The following is a 16,403-nucleotide window of genomic DNA, read 5'->3' on the forward strand; positions in this document are numbered from 1 at the left end:
AAGTCAGAATGTTGTTATTTCAGTCAAGCATTAAAGAAATAATTTTTGGTATCTCCATTGCCAAAATAGAGAATTGTACCATTGTTCAATTTTGTAGCTGACAGTACAAGCTAACCACAGGGACTGACATAATTTTTGGGTGATCCCTAAGGTATAGTCCCTTATTCTATACTCAATCATCTCTGTCTTCTCCAGTACAGAAGGCAAGCTTACCAGATTTAAGCTGGCACAAAGTTGAAAGGGAGAATAACTATGCCAGATAACAAAATCAAGGTTTGTTTTTTTGAGGGGAGGGGGAATTAGCAAGTATAAATGCAAAAACCTTTAGAAAGCCACCTTCACAAATACCTGTTGAGTATAATCTGCCTGGCACCACTGATGTGAAAAGGACCTGGGAGCTGTTGTGTTTCAGTTGCCGACAAACCCAGTATTCATGCAAAACACCCTGTGGCTGAATTAATGTAAGAATAAAACTTGAGTGAGGTGGCAAGACTCCCACATACTTTGTACTTGTTTTTACCACATCTGGAGTGTGGTTTTCCTTTTTGGGCACTGAATTATATGAGATACAAGCTGGGGTATGATCAAGAGGAAGTAACCAGAATGATATTATATAAGGAACAGAAAGAAGGAAAAAGAAAGGCCTTTTGGGTTGGCATGACAGTTGTCTTCAAATATTCCAAAGGATATCAAGTTGTACAGACAATACTAGGACCTCAAGTAGAATACATCTTTTGTATTTCCCTTTACTAGTGCACTAGCCATGTCTGTCCACCTGGGATTAAAAACGTCTGAGTGGCAGAGGCTTCCTATTTTGACACCCCTGAAGCTTGCCTGGGCTCTCACTGGGCTTCTTTAAAGCCTTTAGCAACTTTTACCAAATTGAGCATTTTGATACCTATACATCTCACAGTAACTATAATTTAAACAATTTTTTGGAAATAGTTTTAAAAATAAATATGCTTATAAAATTATTTGGCCATGAAAAATTAATTTTCTTTACAAGTAGAATATTTGGGAATCTTTGAAGAGTGAGAAAAATCTAGGAGTGCCTGGGTGGCTCAGTCAGTTAAGTGTACAACTCTTGATTGTGGCTCAGGTCCTGATCTCAGGGTCATAAAATCAAATCCCAACATAGGGCTCTGAGCTCAGTGCAGAGTCTGCTTGTCCCTCTCCCTCTGTTCCTCCCCCTGCTCGAGCTCCCTCCTTCCCTCTCTCTCTTTCTCTCTCTCTCTCTCAAATAAATAAAATCTTAAAAAAAGAAAAGTGAGAAAAAATATCTATAAACTGAAATCTACCTATAAACTGCTTTTGAATGTAATGGGATTTTTTAATGTTTTAGGTTGATGTTACTGGTGGACATTTAATTAACTGTTTTATTAATTTTGTTATATATATGTATATAAGTAATTGCTATATACATTATAATATAAATATTCTAGGTTTAGTATTTTCATAATCTTTTGCAAAGCTCAGAAGTCCCAGGCACAGTACCCCTGAGGACAAGTGAATAAAAGATCACTGCCTGCCACAGTGTTACATAGTAAGCACTCAGTAGGTATTTGCCAAATCAGTTAAAATACACTGATTTATCAAATAGAATACAAAAATTTCTGGTTCACTTCTCTGCTAAGAGCTTGAGAGAGGGCACTAAAAGGAGAGTAGGAATGGGAGGGAGAGCAGCTGCTGTCCTCAAATTTCTGGTGGATCCGTTTGCCAAGAAAAGATACATCCTAATTTGGTTGTTAATTGCAGGTGTGATGGTCCCCAGTGCTGCACCAGAGCCATTTCATGTTAATAGCAGGAAGTGTACTGTGATCAGAGAAGCAAACTCTTATTTGGTTCAGGAGTTGAGTCACTGCTCTTCTAAAAAGGGAGGATTCTAAATATACTGAAAGAGGGAGCTAGTCACTGGATATCAGAAAGGGTGTCTTTTTGCAGGTCTTTTTGAAAAAAAGGCAACAGATTAAGCAGTGGATCAAAATATAAGTGAAAGACTTGCCCACCAAGTTAAAAAGCAGACAAGAACCAAAGTAAAATAAAAATAGCTCCAACCCAGAGATCAAGAGGACTATTTTGTCCAAAGAAAGAATAGAAGTAGTCCGCTTACACTCTGCCAAGCCACTAGCTTCAAGTGCATCTTTGTGCGGATAGTCGAGGGTCTGAAAGGCTTTATTATTAAGAAGTTAATGCTTGACAGCAGCCGACTCCACCACAGCAAAATTGCCCTCCTTCGAAAGACGGCCTCCTATGAGTCTTGGGTTAATTACTCAAACCTCCAAATTATCCTTCAGGGAACAAAATGAAGCATGCAAAATCAAAAGCAGATCTGTAGCTGAGATTATGAAAAGGGAGTGGGTTCCTTTCCATTTTAAAAAATGATTATTTCTATTGTAGGAACCACAAGAAGGGAAAGGGAAAGAAAAAAAAAACCTGCCCATGGACCAGGAGGCAATAATAAATGGCTGGCAGCTGTACAGCCCAAGGGGAAAACAAAATCTGCTCATATAAATACTTACAAGGCAGTTTTCTCTAAATTTCCAAAACAAGTCGCCACAAATCAAATTTTTTGAGAAGAATGGAGGTGCTGAGATGGAGACACCCCAAGTTTTGTTGCTAAAGAATATTTTCAGTGGTACCATTTTTGTAAAATAGCTGAATGTGCTAAATCAAGCCACCTACTATCTACTGAAAATAAAATAACCACTTAAAAATTATTTCACCCTCTATATATACACATATCTATTTCCTCACCCTACCTCCCATTTCAGGACATAAATTCATTTTAAAAATAATGTGTTTTGGTTGAGAATCATCATCACTACCAAAACCTTTAATTATTTTCTCTGCTTTTTCCCCCCATCAATCATGGCTGTCAGATACTCCCAAAACTTTTTAGAAGTATCTCTTAAACAGTGGTAGGTCCCTAAACATGTTCTTGAGCAGAGTTGGAGTGGGTTGTCCATGAATTATAAATTTTTTTAATTAAATTTTGTATTTTCATTACAATGGTAATTTAAAATTTTATCTTTATCAGACGAAACATCCTTTCTGCAGTGGTAATTTGCAATTGCACAGCAGTTTTATGAAAGAATGCTTCAGTTGTTTAAATTAGTGTTCATCAAACTAGGGATTTATTCTCAGGGGTAGGAGAAAAATTTTATTCTTTAAAAAAAATCCTTTACACTTCAAAATTTGAGAAAGTGACCTACACTTTTTTTTAATTTTTTTATTTATTTATGATAGTCACACACACACAGAGAGAGAGAGAGAGAGAGAGAGAGAGAGAGAGAGGCAGAGACATAGGCAGAGGGAGAAGCAGGCTCCATGCACCGGGAGCCCGACGTGGGATTTGATCCGGGATAGCGCCCTGGGCCAAAGGCAGGCGCTAAACCACTGCGCCACCCAGGGATCCCGTGACCTACACTTTTAATTACCTTTTTCACAACCAGCTGACCCAAAGTCTCACCAACACATATCGGCTACTCCTGAAGCATGTTAATCAAGTTGATTGCAAGGGTTTCAGGTATTATATGTGAATTCTTCTTAAAATCAGACTAGTAGGTATCTGCATAAATAAAATGGTAGTATGAGGCCTGGCACAGAATATTAATACTAATTTCATATTTAGTTTTACTGATCTTTTGATCTCCCAATCTTCCCTTCTCCCCCCTCAAACAGATGTAGATCCTTTATATTTATAGTGGCTGAGAGAATCTGGGTGATGCCCTAGGGAAGTGTATGAGGTTTACCAGATGCTACAACCAATATTGACCTATAAATTTCTCCAAACAAATTTGGGCCAACAACTAATTAACTCACTCATCATGGTTTTGTTTTTTTTTCATTCTAAAAAAATTATAGTAAAACCTACATAATATAAAGTTTAGGTATATTTGCATTGTTGTACATCTACCACCCTCATCCATCTCCAGAACTTTTCTCATCTTCCCAAACTAAAAGTTCATCCCCATTAAATAATAGCTCCTCATTTCCTTTTCTCTGAGGCCTTGGCACCCACGATTCTACTTCCTGTCTCTATGAATTTGGCTATTCTACCATAGTTCTTTTTGAATGCTGCTCTGATTCTTAAATCAAGGTGAACCAGGAACTCTCTGTGGTCCTTTCCTATTATCTTATATGGACATAGGAATCACTTGAACCCCAGTTCTTAGATGCAGTTCATTAACACATTTGAAATATCCCTGCCACTAAACTCCTCATGCCTTCTAAATTCTTCTATCAGCCCAGCTGGAAGGACTGATCTGTCTGCCAGGCTGCCCTGCCTGTAAATGACCCACAAAGAATGTGCACTCTATGCTAAGACAAAAATGGAGCTGCTTTCCCTCAAATTTGTGGAGGAGCTATTTACAGTTTTTCTGCCCTGGAAGCCCTGGTTATGTCAAAGGTGCAATTTGATATGGGTGGATTAGAGATCAGAATAGGCTCTTCTTGCAGCCTAGGTTTCAAAGGATTCCTCTTGGCTCATGCAGAGCTGAGAACTAGTAAGGATGGCTCTGCCATGTTCTTTGCTTTGGAAATGGGCTATCAGCTGGAGTGCTTTTTGCTAATGGACAGGCAGAGAGCATCTGGAATAGCAGCAAGGATGGAATAAACGTCACTATTATTCATACTTTGCCATTGGTTACCAAAAGTCATCCTATTCTATGCTAAACTCTGACTTGATGAGATGGGATGTTATAATCAGCTATCAAAGTCAAGATACACTAGATGCAAACCCAGAGGCGAAAACACATTATTACAATGAAACATGAAGGAGCAGTTTTCTTACTCTAAAACTTTCTTTTCTTACTCTAAAACTTACATTACTTTTTGCAGCATCTGTGTGAATACACCTCTAAAGGCCCTATGCTTGATTTCTTCTATGCCTACATTACTTTTCTTCATTTGTTCTTGATTGACATGGGAAGTGATAACTGGACTTAGTGGGGGGAGTTAAATTGCTTTGGAGAGAGACTAAGCAGAGAAGGGAAACTGGAAAGGAAACAGAACTATGCATATTTTCCTTTTATTTATACACTTCATAAGTAATATGCCAGGTATAGAGAAAGAAGGGGAATCTTAGATAAATAAAATGAGCCATTACAGAGAAAAATCTTGGGAACTAAGAAATAAGATTCCATTAGTTATGTAAAGCCTTGGATTAACTACCAGGCATCCAAGCTTAATCCCAACTTGGCTTTAAGAGCAATAGACTAGAGTCTGCAAACCTCGTTCTTAGGCTACACTTGGCCACTATCTCTATTACCTTGGTCAAGTAAGAGATCATCTTTGAGGTTCAGCTTTCTTATATATGAAATGGAAAAAAATAACATCTGCCAGTCTGCCTTGAATTACTATAATGTTACTTTGCATATAAAAATTTACAACAGTATACTTGACTTATTTCTTCCAATTTTTTATTGCTCTTGTCACTTAACTTCTGCCTATTTTATAAACCCTATGATGCATTTAAAAAATTTTTGTCCACAATAGCCAAACTGTGGAAGGAGCCTCGGTGCCCATCGAAAGATGAATGGATAAAGAAGATGTGGTTTATGTATACAATGGAATATTACTCAGCCATTAGAAACGACAAATACCCACCATTTGCTTCAACGTGGATGGAACTGGAGGGTATTATGCTGAGTGAAGTAAGTCAATCGGAGAAGGACAAACAGTGTATGTTCTCATTCATTTGGGGAATATGAATAATAGTGAAAGGGAATATAAGGGAAGGGAGAAGAAATGTGTGGGAAATATCAGAAAGGGAGACAGACATAAAGACTTCTAACTCTGGGAAATGAACTAGGGGTGGTGGAGGGGGTGGAGGGCGGGGGGTGGGGGTGAATGGGTGACGGGCACTGAGGGGGACACTTGACGGGATGAGCACTGGGTGTTATTCTGTATGTTGGTAAATCGAACACCAATAAAAATTAATTTATTAAAAAAAATTTTGTTTTCAAAGATCGTTGTCTTTCAAATAAACTAAGAGAAAACTGACATCATTTATATTTACTCATGTAATCATCATTTTTGTCATTTTCCATTCCTTTCTGTAGATCTGAATTTTTATTTGGTATCATTTCCCTTTGGCCTAAAGACCTTTCTCTAATATATATATATATATTATAGTGCAGGTATAATGTGACAAGTTATATCAGGTTTCATGTATCCAAAAATACCTTCAATTTCACCATCATCTTAAAATGATATATTCCTGGATATAAAATGCTAGGTTGACAGGTTTTGTTTTATTTTTTTCTTTTCAATACTTTAAAGATGTTATTTCTTTGCATTGTATTCTAAATTGCATTATTTATAATGAGACATTAACTGTCATTTATGTTGCTATTACCCTGTATGTAATGTGTCTTTTTTTTCTTTTCTTAATGCTTTCTAAATTTTCTCTGTGGTTTTCAGAAGTTTGACTATAATATACCTAGATATAGTTTCCTTTGCATCATTCCTTTAGAGACTTTTTGAGTTTCTTGGACCACATTCTTAAATCTGTGGGTTGATAATTTTCAAAAATTTAAAAGTTTTCAGCCATATTTCCTCAAATATTTTTTTCTGCTTAATTCTTTTTCTCCACTCTTGCAAGGACTCTAATTGCTTATAGATCTCTTGGTGTTATCCCACAAATTATTGACATTCTCTTTTTTTCCTTAAAATTTTCCTCTTTCATTTTTACTTTGAATAATTTCTTTTGACCAGTTTTTAAGTTTACTGATCCTTTCTTGGGCAGTTTCCCATTTAGTGTTAATTTTACCCAGTGATTTTTAACCTTTAAAGATTCTAGATTTTTGGCTCTAGAATTCCACTTGATTCTTTTTTTAGAATTTTAATTTTAATCCTTTTTTTTGTATTTTAAAAGTATTTTTATCCATTTTTTATTCAACATAATCACCTTTAAGTTAATGATTTAATATATTTATAATAGTTGTTTTAAAGTCCTTCTCTGCCTATTCCAATAACTGTCATTGCAAATCTGTTTCTAATGGCTGTTTTTTCTTAAATGTAGTTTGGTTTTTTTTTTATTTTGTTTTGCTTTCTTGCATGAATATAATTCTGATTTTGGGACACCGTATATGAATGTTCTTATGCTGGCTCACAGCTTTAACTGTATCAAGTTCACCTGTATTTAACTCCACCTTCCTCTTCCCAAACTGCTATTTGATATTGTTGGTAGTTAAGGTGGGTGAGGATTGGCTGAAGTTTCAGATATTTTTAGTTTGTTTAACTTTGGACGAAACTTTGGCAGGGCTCCAGAATGTGCAGAGTTGTACAATTTCTCTCTGCTTAACAGTCACTCCCCCAATTGCTATTTTTCCCAGCAAACCTTATGGTGGATTGTGGTGGTATCGGAAGAAGAATTTTTGATCCAGTGTTCTGTTCTTGCCTTTGGGATTCTTCAGATTCCAGACCCTCTAGCCAGAACACATTGTTTTATGATGCTTGGCCAATTTCCCTCCATCCCTGGAAGATCTCTCCATCTGTACCCAGTTTCTGTCTATACTTAGACCAGGTATCCGTAGATATAGAAGCTATCACAGCTTTCTACTTACCTATGAAAAGCTTATTTCCCTTGGAATTAACTTCATCAAGCCTTCATTGAATGCATCCTCCCTCCCCTGCCCCATAGAAAAGTATAATTTTTATTTTTTCTGGGACTTGTTTGTTGTTACTAAAGGAGGGATACTCTTTAGCGTCCTTCTACATCCTGACCAGAAGCAGAAATCTCAAAGGAGATTGTTATTAACCCAAGTGTTTGAGAGACACTCGTTTGGGAAGACCACCTACTTTTAGCAAGAAGCTATTGAGTCTGTGTACAAATCATAGTACTACTGTCAGCTTTTTCTTGTATTGTTTGCATCTCTGGCCAAAGCTACTCCTTATATCTTTTCACATTTTTCCTTCATCTAGCCATTCTCTGACTCTTAAAGTAAGATGATTTGTAGTAAATACATAGGTTTGTCTTAGCTATAAAAACCCATAGGAAATCTGTAGATCTGTGTTCTGCTATCATGGGGGTGCCTGGGTGACTCAGCTGGTTAACCCTCTGACTCATGGTTTTGGGTCAGGTCGTGATCTCTAGGTCATGAGACCCAGTCTGCATTGGGCTCCCCACATAGCAGGGAGTCTGTTTGGGATTCTCTCTCTCCCTCTTGCTCTGCCCCCCTACTCTTGCTCTCTCTTTCAAATAAATAAATACATAAATAAATAAATAAATAAATTAGTTAATTAATTAATTAATTAATTTTAGGAAACATGTTTATTGTTATAGTGGAAAAACACATGGAATGTCTACTTTTCAAAGATACTGTACTTTAGTCCAGAAGCTACCCTTAGGACATCTCACAAACTTTCTAGGTCACCGTCTCCTAGTTTCTAATATGGGAGTTTGCACTAAATTACCTCTAAATATCTTCCAGTTCTAAATGTCAGATATAGGTAGCTCTCGATTCTCTTAAAGGAGGATAACTGAGTTGATAAAATTGACCAAAGTATGCACGCCATTGTCCTTTAAGTTGCCAGTTCTAATTCAGCTAACCTGTGGCTAGAATTGGCCTGACCTGGTTAGACTGGTGAGTTGTCCCACCTTTCTATTACTTTTTTTTCTCTTCCAGCCCTGTGAGTGCAGAAGAGGAAGCAGCCTCTAAGTCTTGCCTCCTGGAGTCTATCAGGAGGCATCCTGATCCATTATTCTCTTCTAATTTGAACTTCTTTATCCCAGAAAACATTAACCACAATAATTTGGTATCTCTTCAAGATTAATAATATCATTTTCATTCAAATAATCAACATAATTTTTTTACCATTATAGTATTAACGCTGTAGTATCCTTGAGATGTGGTATAAAAACTTAGGTAAATGCCTGGGTGACATATTCATAAGGGGCTCTTTAGGGAAGCCAGGAAATAAGAATTCCATTCTTAATATTTCAAGGAATTTGTCACTATGATAACTGCTTTGCTTTCCCATAGACTCCTCTTTCTCCCATGAATCTTCAGTTTTGCTGCGGCTTGAAGCTTTTAGTAATCAAATAACAAGTTTTCCGAGGTTTTTTATGAGCTTTAGATTTTAACAAGCTCATGTGTGCACCTTATCTCCTAGCCTGATGACAGCCTTGTGTGTAATAGGATACTAGAACTAGCTATGAATCTGGTCTGTATTGTCATCAGTCATGGAATTCAACCAACTAACCAAAAGCAAAGTTCTGATTTGTGCTAGAGTGAGTATGTGTGACTGAAACGAGATTTCTATTAAAATTTGACTGGCTTGATTCCTTGAGAGATATCTAAATAAAGAAAAGTCTTCCAAGGTTAAATATTTTTAGAAGATAATCATCTACTCTTGAAGAGTCACAGTGGATACTAGCGTATTTATTAGTGGCTCTTCAATAAAGAAAATTATTTGCCATCTTGTTCAGTCCAGTGGTTCCCCAAATTATTTGATTATAAACATTTTTTCCTACCTTGAACACACTGGAATCCTCTGAGGTTAAGTTAACCTGACAAACATTGAGCCGGAAATCTGTGTGAGAGTGAAGCCAAGTGTGTTCTTATGATTCTATCCCACATATGAAGGTATTCTTCCTTTAAGTACAAGAGTAGGGTTGGAATAGCACAGTAGCTCTGTCAGATGGACATATGGCCAAGAGAGACTGTGATCCCTAAGCTTGCCCCCATCTCTCTTTTCTACAGTGAACCTTGGTGACATAAGCTTGGGGCTGCATTTTTCTCAGATGTATGAATTCATAGAGCCAAAATAAACAAAACTCCAAATGTAAACAAAAAAGGTCATGAGTCATGAGTCCACTGCTGCCCTGTGCCTACAGCAAGTTTTACACTTAGTCACTCCTGTAAGTAGCTATTCCTAACTGGGTTGCCTATGGGAATAGGAAGTCATTGTGTTAACTATTGTACTCTATAATTCTGAAGATATAATTTATGAACTATTCCAGAGGCCAAGAACAGAATTGTCCCCATCAGAAGCCATAGCACTTTAAGAGCAATGAAATCCCCTCTCTGTAGCAAAAGGAAAAAACAGACATTAAGAGTTTTAGAATCTATTTACAAAATATACTAAGTGCACATGTACTGAGGTGATGGCTAAGTTTAATGTTGGTCTAAGATGCCTGTTGATATTTTAACGTTTGACTGGTTGGTTCTTTCCCATGTCAGTCTCCCACAGTTAACCTTGACTCTGTTGTTGACCTAACCTGAGCCTTGCATACTTTTCTGCTACATCAGGGAAAGGTTAGGAATTTATAAAGCAAAGCAAACAAGCCTCTGAGGTTGGTTACTGTAATGGTTACTTTCCTGTTGGGAATTTTGAATCTAAAACAAAATGAGGAGATCAGGCTTATATATGGCAGGCAGTTTGTGAGTATGTAACACAGTTTATGCACAAGGCACTGCAAGGAAAGATTTGCAGAAATGGGGCCCGTTTACAGTATTCAAAGGACCAGTCTGCTTCTAACACACACATTTCTGGACATACTTTGAAATGAAACATACATTGACGGGGCATTAAGTTGCTTAGATACAAGCAATTTGAAGAGATAGGAAATGTATCCATAAACATGGAACATTGAAAATGTATCCATAATACTATAAACAGTATTCTAAAAAGTACCAGTAGAAATGTTGTATCATTATATTGTTAACCTGAAACTAACATAATTGTATGTTAGTTGGTATTGGCATAACTGGCTTAGCTTAAGTTCTCCGCAAGGTGTTATAAGATTTGCCAGGTGAAATTCGTTGGTACATTAGGGATTGTCTATTTCGATGACAGGCATCTATCTCCTTGCTTAGTGATAGGTATTCTTGATATGTAACATGACTGCAGTACTACTAAATGATTAATTACTGGGCCTTAAGTAAAAAGCAGTGAAGTAAGCAGTCTAATTCTGCTAGAAAGTATTTTTCATTTATAAAATTACCTCTTTCCATCAAACTGATGTCTTTAATTCTACATTAGAAATATATTGAGTTAAAAAAAAGAAATATATTGGGTTAAGGCATTAATCTCTATAGAAAGTAAAGAACTATTACAGTATGTTAAAAATAGATTAATGTTTCACAGTAAACTCAGTTACTGAAACTCAGGGAAAATGAAGTTGTCAAATCTTTTTCTGAAATTAGACTTTGACAGGAAAGATTAGAGTAATCTTCAGAACAATAAATGCTGAGGAACTCCCAGCGGGTGATGAGAACATCCAAGACCATTTTTCCTAACTCCTAGTGTTTTCTCCAACAGAGCTTCTTATAAATACCCTTTTTCTTCAATTTAAAAAGTTTTTTTAATAATTAATTTTTTATTGGTGTCCAATTTACCAACATACAGAATAACACCCAGTGCTCATCCCGTCAAGTGTCCCCCTCAGTGCCCGTCACCCATTCAGCCCCACCCCCCCGCCCTCCTCCCCTTCCACCACCCCTAGTTCGTTTCCCAGAGTTAGGAGTCTTTATGTTCTGTCTCCCTTTCTGATATTTCCCACACATTTCTTCTCCCTTCTCTTATATTCCCTTTCACTATTATTTATATTCCCCAAATGAATGAGAACATACACTGTTTGTCCTTCTCCGATTGACTTACTTCACTCAGCATAATACCCTCCAGTTCCATCCACGTTGAAGCAAATGGTGGGTATTTGTCGTTTCTAATGGCTGAGTAATATTCCATTGTATACATAGACCACATCTTCTTTATCCATTCATCTTTCGATGGACACCGAGGCTCCTTCCACAGTTTGGCTATTGTGGACATTGCTGCTAGAAACATCGGGGTGCAGGTGTCCCGGCGTTTCATTGCATCTGAATCTTTGGGGTAAATCCCCAACAGTGCAATTGCTGGGTCGTAGGGCAGGTCTATTTTTAACTCTTTGAGGAACCTCCACACAGTTTTCCAGAATGGCTGCACCAGTTCACATTCCCACCAACAGTGCAAGAGGGTTCCCTTTTCTCCGCATCTTCTCCAACATTTGTTGTTTCCTGCCTTGTTAATTTTCCCCATTCTCACTGGTGTGAGGTGGTATCTCATTGTGGTTTTGATTTGTATTTCCCTGATGGCAAGTGATGCAGAGCATTTTCTCATGTGCATGTTGGCCATGTCTATGTCTTCCTCTGTGAGATTTCTCTTCATGTCTTTTGCCCATTTCATGATTGGATTGTTTGTTTCTTTGGTGTTGAGTTTAAGAAGTTCTTTATAGATCTTGGAAACTAGCCCTTTATCTGATACGTCATTTGCAAATATCTTCTCCCATTCTGTAGGTTGTCTTTTAGTTTTGTTGACTGTATCCTTTGCTGTGCAAAAGCTTCTTATCTTGATGAAGTCCCAATAGTTCATTTTTGCTTTTGTTTCTTTTGCCTTTGTGGATGTATCTTGCAAGAAGTTACTGTGGCCAAGTTCAAAAAGGGTGTTGCCTGTGTTCTCCTCTAGGATTTTGATGGAATCTTGTCTCACATTTAGATCTTTCATCCATTTTGAGTTTATCTTTGTGTATGGTGCAAGAGGGTGGTCTAGTTTCATTCTTCTGCATGTGGATGTCCAATTTTCCCAGCACCATTTATTGAAGATACTGTCTTTCTTCCAATGGATAGTCTTTCCTCCTTTATCGAATATTAGTTGACCATAAAGTTCAGGGTCCACTTCTGGGTTCTCTATTCTGTTCCATTGATCTATGTGTCTGATTTTGTGCCAGTACCACACTGTCTTGATGACCACAGCTTTGTAGTACAACCTGAAATCTGGCATTGTGATGCCCCCAGATATGGTTTTCTTTTTTAAAATTCCCCTGGCTATTCGGGGTCTTTTCTGATTCCACGCAAATCTTAAAATAATTTGTTCTAACTCTCTGAAGAAAGTCCATGGTATTTTGATAGGGATTGCATTAAACGTGTAAATTGCCCTGGGTAACATTGACATTTTCACAATATTAATTCTACCAATCCATGAGCATGGAATATTTTTCCATCTCTTTGTGTCTTCCTCAATTTCTTTCACAAGTGTTGTTTTAGGGTATAGATCCTTTACCTCTTTGGTTAGGTTTATTCCTAGGTATCTTATGCTTTTGGGTGCAATTGTAAATGGGATTGACTCCTTAATTTCTCTTTCTTCAGTCTCATTGTTAGTGTATAGAAATGCCATTGATTTCTGGGCATTGATTTTGTATCCTGCCACGCTACCAAATTGCTGTATGAGTTCTAGCAATCTTGGGGTGGAGGCTTTTGGGTTTTCTATGTAGAGTATCATGTCATCGGTGAAGAGGGAGAGTTTGACTTCTTCTTTGCCAATTTGAATGCCTTTAATGTCTTTTTGTTGTCTGATTGCTGAGGCTAGGACTTCCAATACTATGTTGAATAGCAGTGGTGAGAGTGGACATCCCTGTCTTGTTCCTGATCTTAGGGGAAAGGTTCCCAGTGCTTCCCCATTGAGAATGATATTTGCTGTGGGCTTTTCGTAGATGGCTTTTAAGATGTCGAGGAAAGTTCCCTCTATCCCTACACTCTGAAGAGTTTTGATCAGGAATGGATGCTGTATTTTGTCAAATGCTTTCTCTGCATCTAATGAGAGGATCATATGGTTCTTGGTTTTTCTCTTGCTGATATGATGAATCACATTGATTGTTTTACGAGTGTTGCACCAGCCTTGTGTCCCAGGGATAAATCCTACTTGGTCATGGTGAATAATTTTCTTAATGTACTGTTGGATCCTATTGGCTAGTATCTTGTTGAGAATTTTTGTATCCATGTTCATCAGGGATATTGGTCTGTAATTCTCCTTTTTGGTGGGGTCTTTGTCTGTTTTTGGAATTAAGGTGATGCTGGCCTCATAGAACGAATTTGGAAGTACTCCATCTCTTTCTATCTTTCCAAACAGCTTTAGTAGAATAGGTATGATTTCTTCTTTAAACGTTTGATAGAATTCCCCTGGGAAGCCATCTGGCCCTGGACTCTTGTGTCATGGGAGGTTTTTGATGACTGCTTCAATTTCCTCCCTGGTTATTGGCCTGTTCAGGTTTTCTATTTCTTCCTGTTCCAGTTTTAATAGTTTGTGGCTTTCCAGGAATGCATCCATTTCTTCTAGATTGCCTCATTTATTGGCGTATAGCTGTTCATAATATGTTTTTAAAATCGTTTGTATTTCCTTGGTGTTGGTAGTGATCTCTCCTTTCTCATCCATGATTTTATTAATTTGAGTCTTCTCTCTCTTCTTTTTAATAAGGTTGGCTAATGGTTTATCTATCTTATTAATTCTTTCAAAGAACCAACTCCTGGTTCTGTTGATCTGTTCCACAGTTCTTCTGGTCTCGATTTCATTGAGTTCTGCTCGAATTTTAATTAGCTCTCTTCTTCTGCTGGGTGTAGGGTCCATCTGCTGTTTTTTCTCTAGCTCCTTTATGTGTAAGGTTAGCTTTTGTATTTGAGTTCTTTCCAGTTTTTGAATGGATGCTTGTATTGCGATGTATTTCCCCCTTAGGACTGCTTTTGCTGCATCCCAAAGATTTTGAAGGGTTGTATCTTCATTCTCATTAGTTTCCATGAATCTTTTCAATTCTTCCTTAATTTCCTGGTTGACCCTTTCATCTTTTAGCGGGATGGTCCTTAACCTCCACGTGTTTGAGGTCCTTCCAAACTTCTTGTTGTGATTTAGTTCTAATTTCAAGGCATTATGGTCTGAGAATATGCAAGGGATGATCCCAATCTTTTGGTATCAGTTCAGACCCGATTTGCGACCCAGTATGTGGTCTATTCTGGAGAAAGTTCCATGTGCACTTAAGAAGAATGTGTTTAAGTTGCATTTGGACGTAAAGTTCTGTAGATATCTGTGAAATCCATCTGGTCCAGTGTATCATTTAAAGCTCTCGTTTCTTTGGAGATGTTGTGCTTAGAAGACCTATCGAGGGTAGAAAGAGCTAGATTGAGGTCACCAAGTATAAGTGTATTATTATCTAAGTATTTCTTTATTTTGGTTATTAATTGGTTTAAATATTTAGTAGCTCCCACATTCGGGGCATATATATTGAGGATTGTTAAGTCCTCTTGTTGGATAGATCCTTTAAGTATGATATAGTGTCCCTCTTCATCTCTCACTACAGTCTTCGGGGTAAATTTTAGTTTATCTGATATAAGGATGGCTACCCCTGCTTTCTTTTGAGGACCATTTGAATGGTAAATGGTTCTCCAACCTTTTATTTTCAGGCTGTGGGTGTCCTTCTGTCTAAAATGAGTCTCTTGTAGACAGCAAATAGATGGGTCCTGCTTTTTTTATCCAGTCTGAAACCCTGCGCCTTTTGATGGGGTCATTAAGCCCGTTCACGTTCAGAGTTACTATTGAAAGATATGAGTTTAGTGTCACCATGATATCTATTCAGTCCTTCTTTTGTGGATTGTTCCACTGGACTTCTTCTTAAAGGGGAATTTTAAGAGTCCCCCTTAAAATTTCTTGCAGAGCTGGTTTGGAGGTCACATATTCTTTCAGTTCCTGCCTGTCTTGGAAGCTCTTTATCTCTCCTTCCATTTTGAATGAGAGCCTTGCTGGATAAAGTATTCTTGGTTGCACGTTCTTCTCATTTAGGACCCTGAATATATCCTGCCAGCCCTTTCTGGCCTGCCAGGTCTCTGTGGAGAGGTCTGCTGTTACCCTAATACTCCTCCCCATAAAAGTCAGGGATTTCTTGTCTCTTGCTGCTTTAAGGATCTTCTCTTTATCTTTGGAATTTGCAAGCTTCACTATTAAATGTCGAGGTGTTGAACGGTTTTTATTGATTTTGGGGGGGATCTCTCTATTTCCTGGATCTGAATGCCTGTTTCCCTTCCCAGATTAGGAAAGTTTTCAGCTAGGATTTGTTCAAATACATATTCTGGCCCTCTGTCCCTTTCGGCGCCCTCGGGAACCCCAATTAAACGTAGGTTTTTCTTCCTCAGGCTGTCGTTTATTTCCCTTAATCTGTCTTCATGGTCTTTTAATTGTCTGTCTCTTTTTTCCTCAGTTTCCCTCTTTGCCATCAACTTGTCTTCTATGTCACTCACTTGTTCTTCCACCTCGTTAACCTTCGTTGTTAGGACTTCTAGTTTGGATTGCATCTCATTCAATTGATTTTTAATTTCTGCCTGTTGGATCTAAATTCTGCAGTCATGAAGTCTCTTGAGTCCTTTATGCTTTTTTCTAGAGCCACCAGTAGCTGTATAATAGTGCTTCTGAATTGGCTTTCGGACATTGAATTGTAATCCAGATTTTGTAACTGTGGGAGAGAGGACTGTTTCTGATTCTTTCTTTTGGGGTGAGGTTTTCCTTCTAGTCATTTTGCTCAGTGCAGAGTGGCCAAAAACAAGTTGTATTGGGAAAAGGAGAAAAAGAGAGAGAGAGAAGGAAAGAAAAGAGAAAAAGAA

The 16,403-nt window shown here is 37.7% G+C and overlaps 1 protein-coding gene across 1 annotated transcript in view; it reads left to right on the forward strand.

The window, feature by feature from the left end:
- The window catches only part of ANKRD55 (ankyrin repeat domain 55), a 409,242-nt gene that overhangs the window by 186,947 nt on the left and 205,892 nt on the right, over positions 1 to 16,403 (forward strand). The window contains exon 7 of the mRNA XM_055332857.1: positions 5,497 to 5,654. The gene's annotated coding sequence lies outside the window, so the exon portion shown is untranslated. The remainder of the gene's footprint in view (positions 1 to 5,496; positions 5,655 to 16,403) is intronic.

Source organism: Nyctereutes procyonoides, unplaced genomic scaffold (genome assembly GCF_905146905.1).
Source record: "Nyctereutes procyonoides isolate TBG_1078 unplaced genomic scaffold, NYPRO_anot_genome, whole genome shotgun sequence".
NCBI classification, from domain to species: Eukaryota; Metazoa; Chordata; class Mammalia; order Carnivora; family Canidae; genus Nyctereutes; species Nyctereutes procyonoides.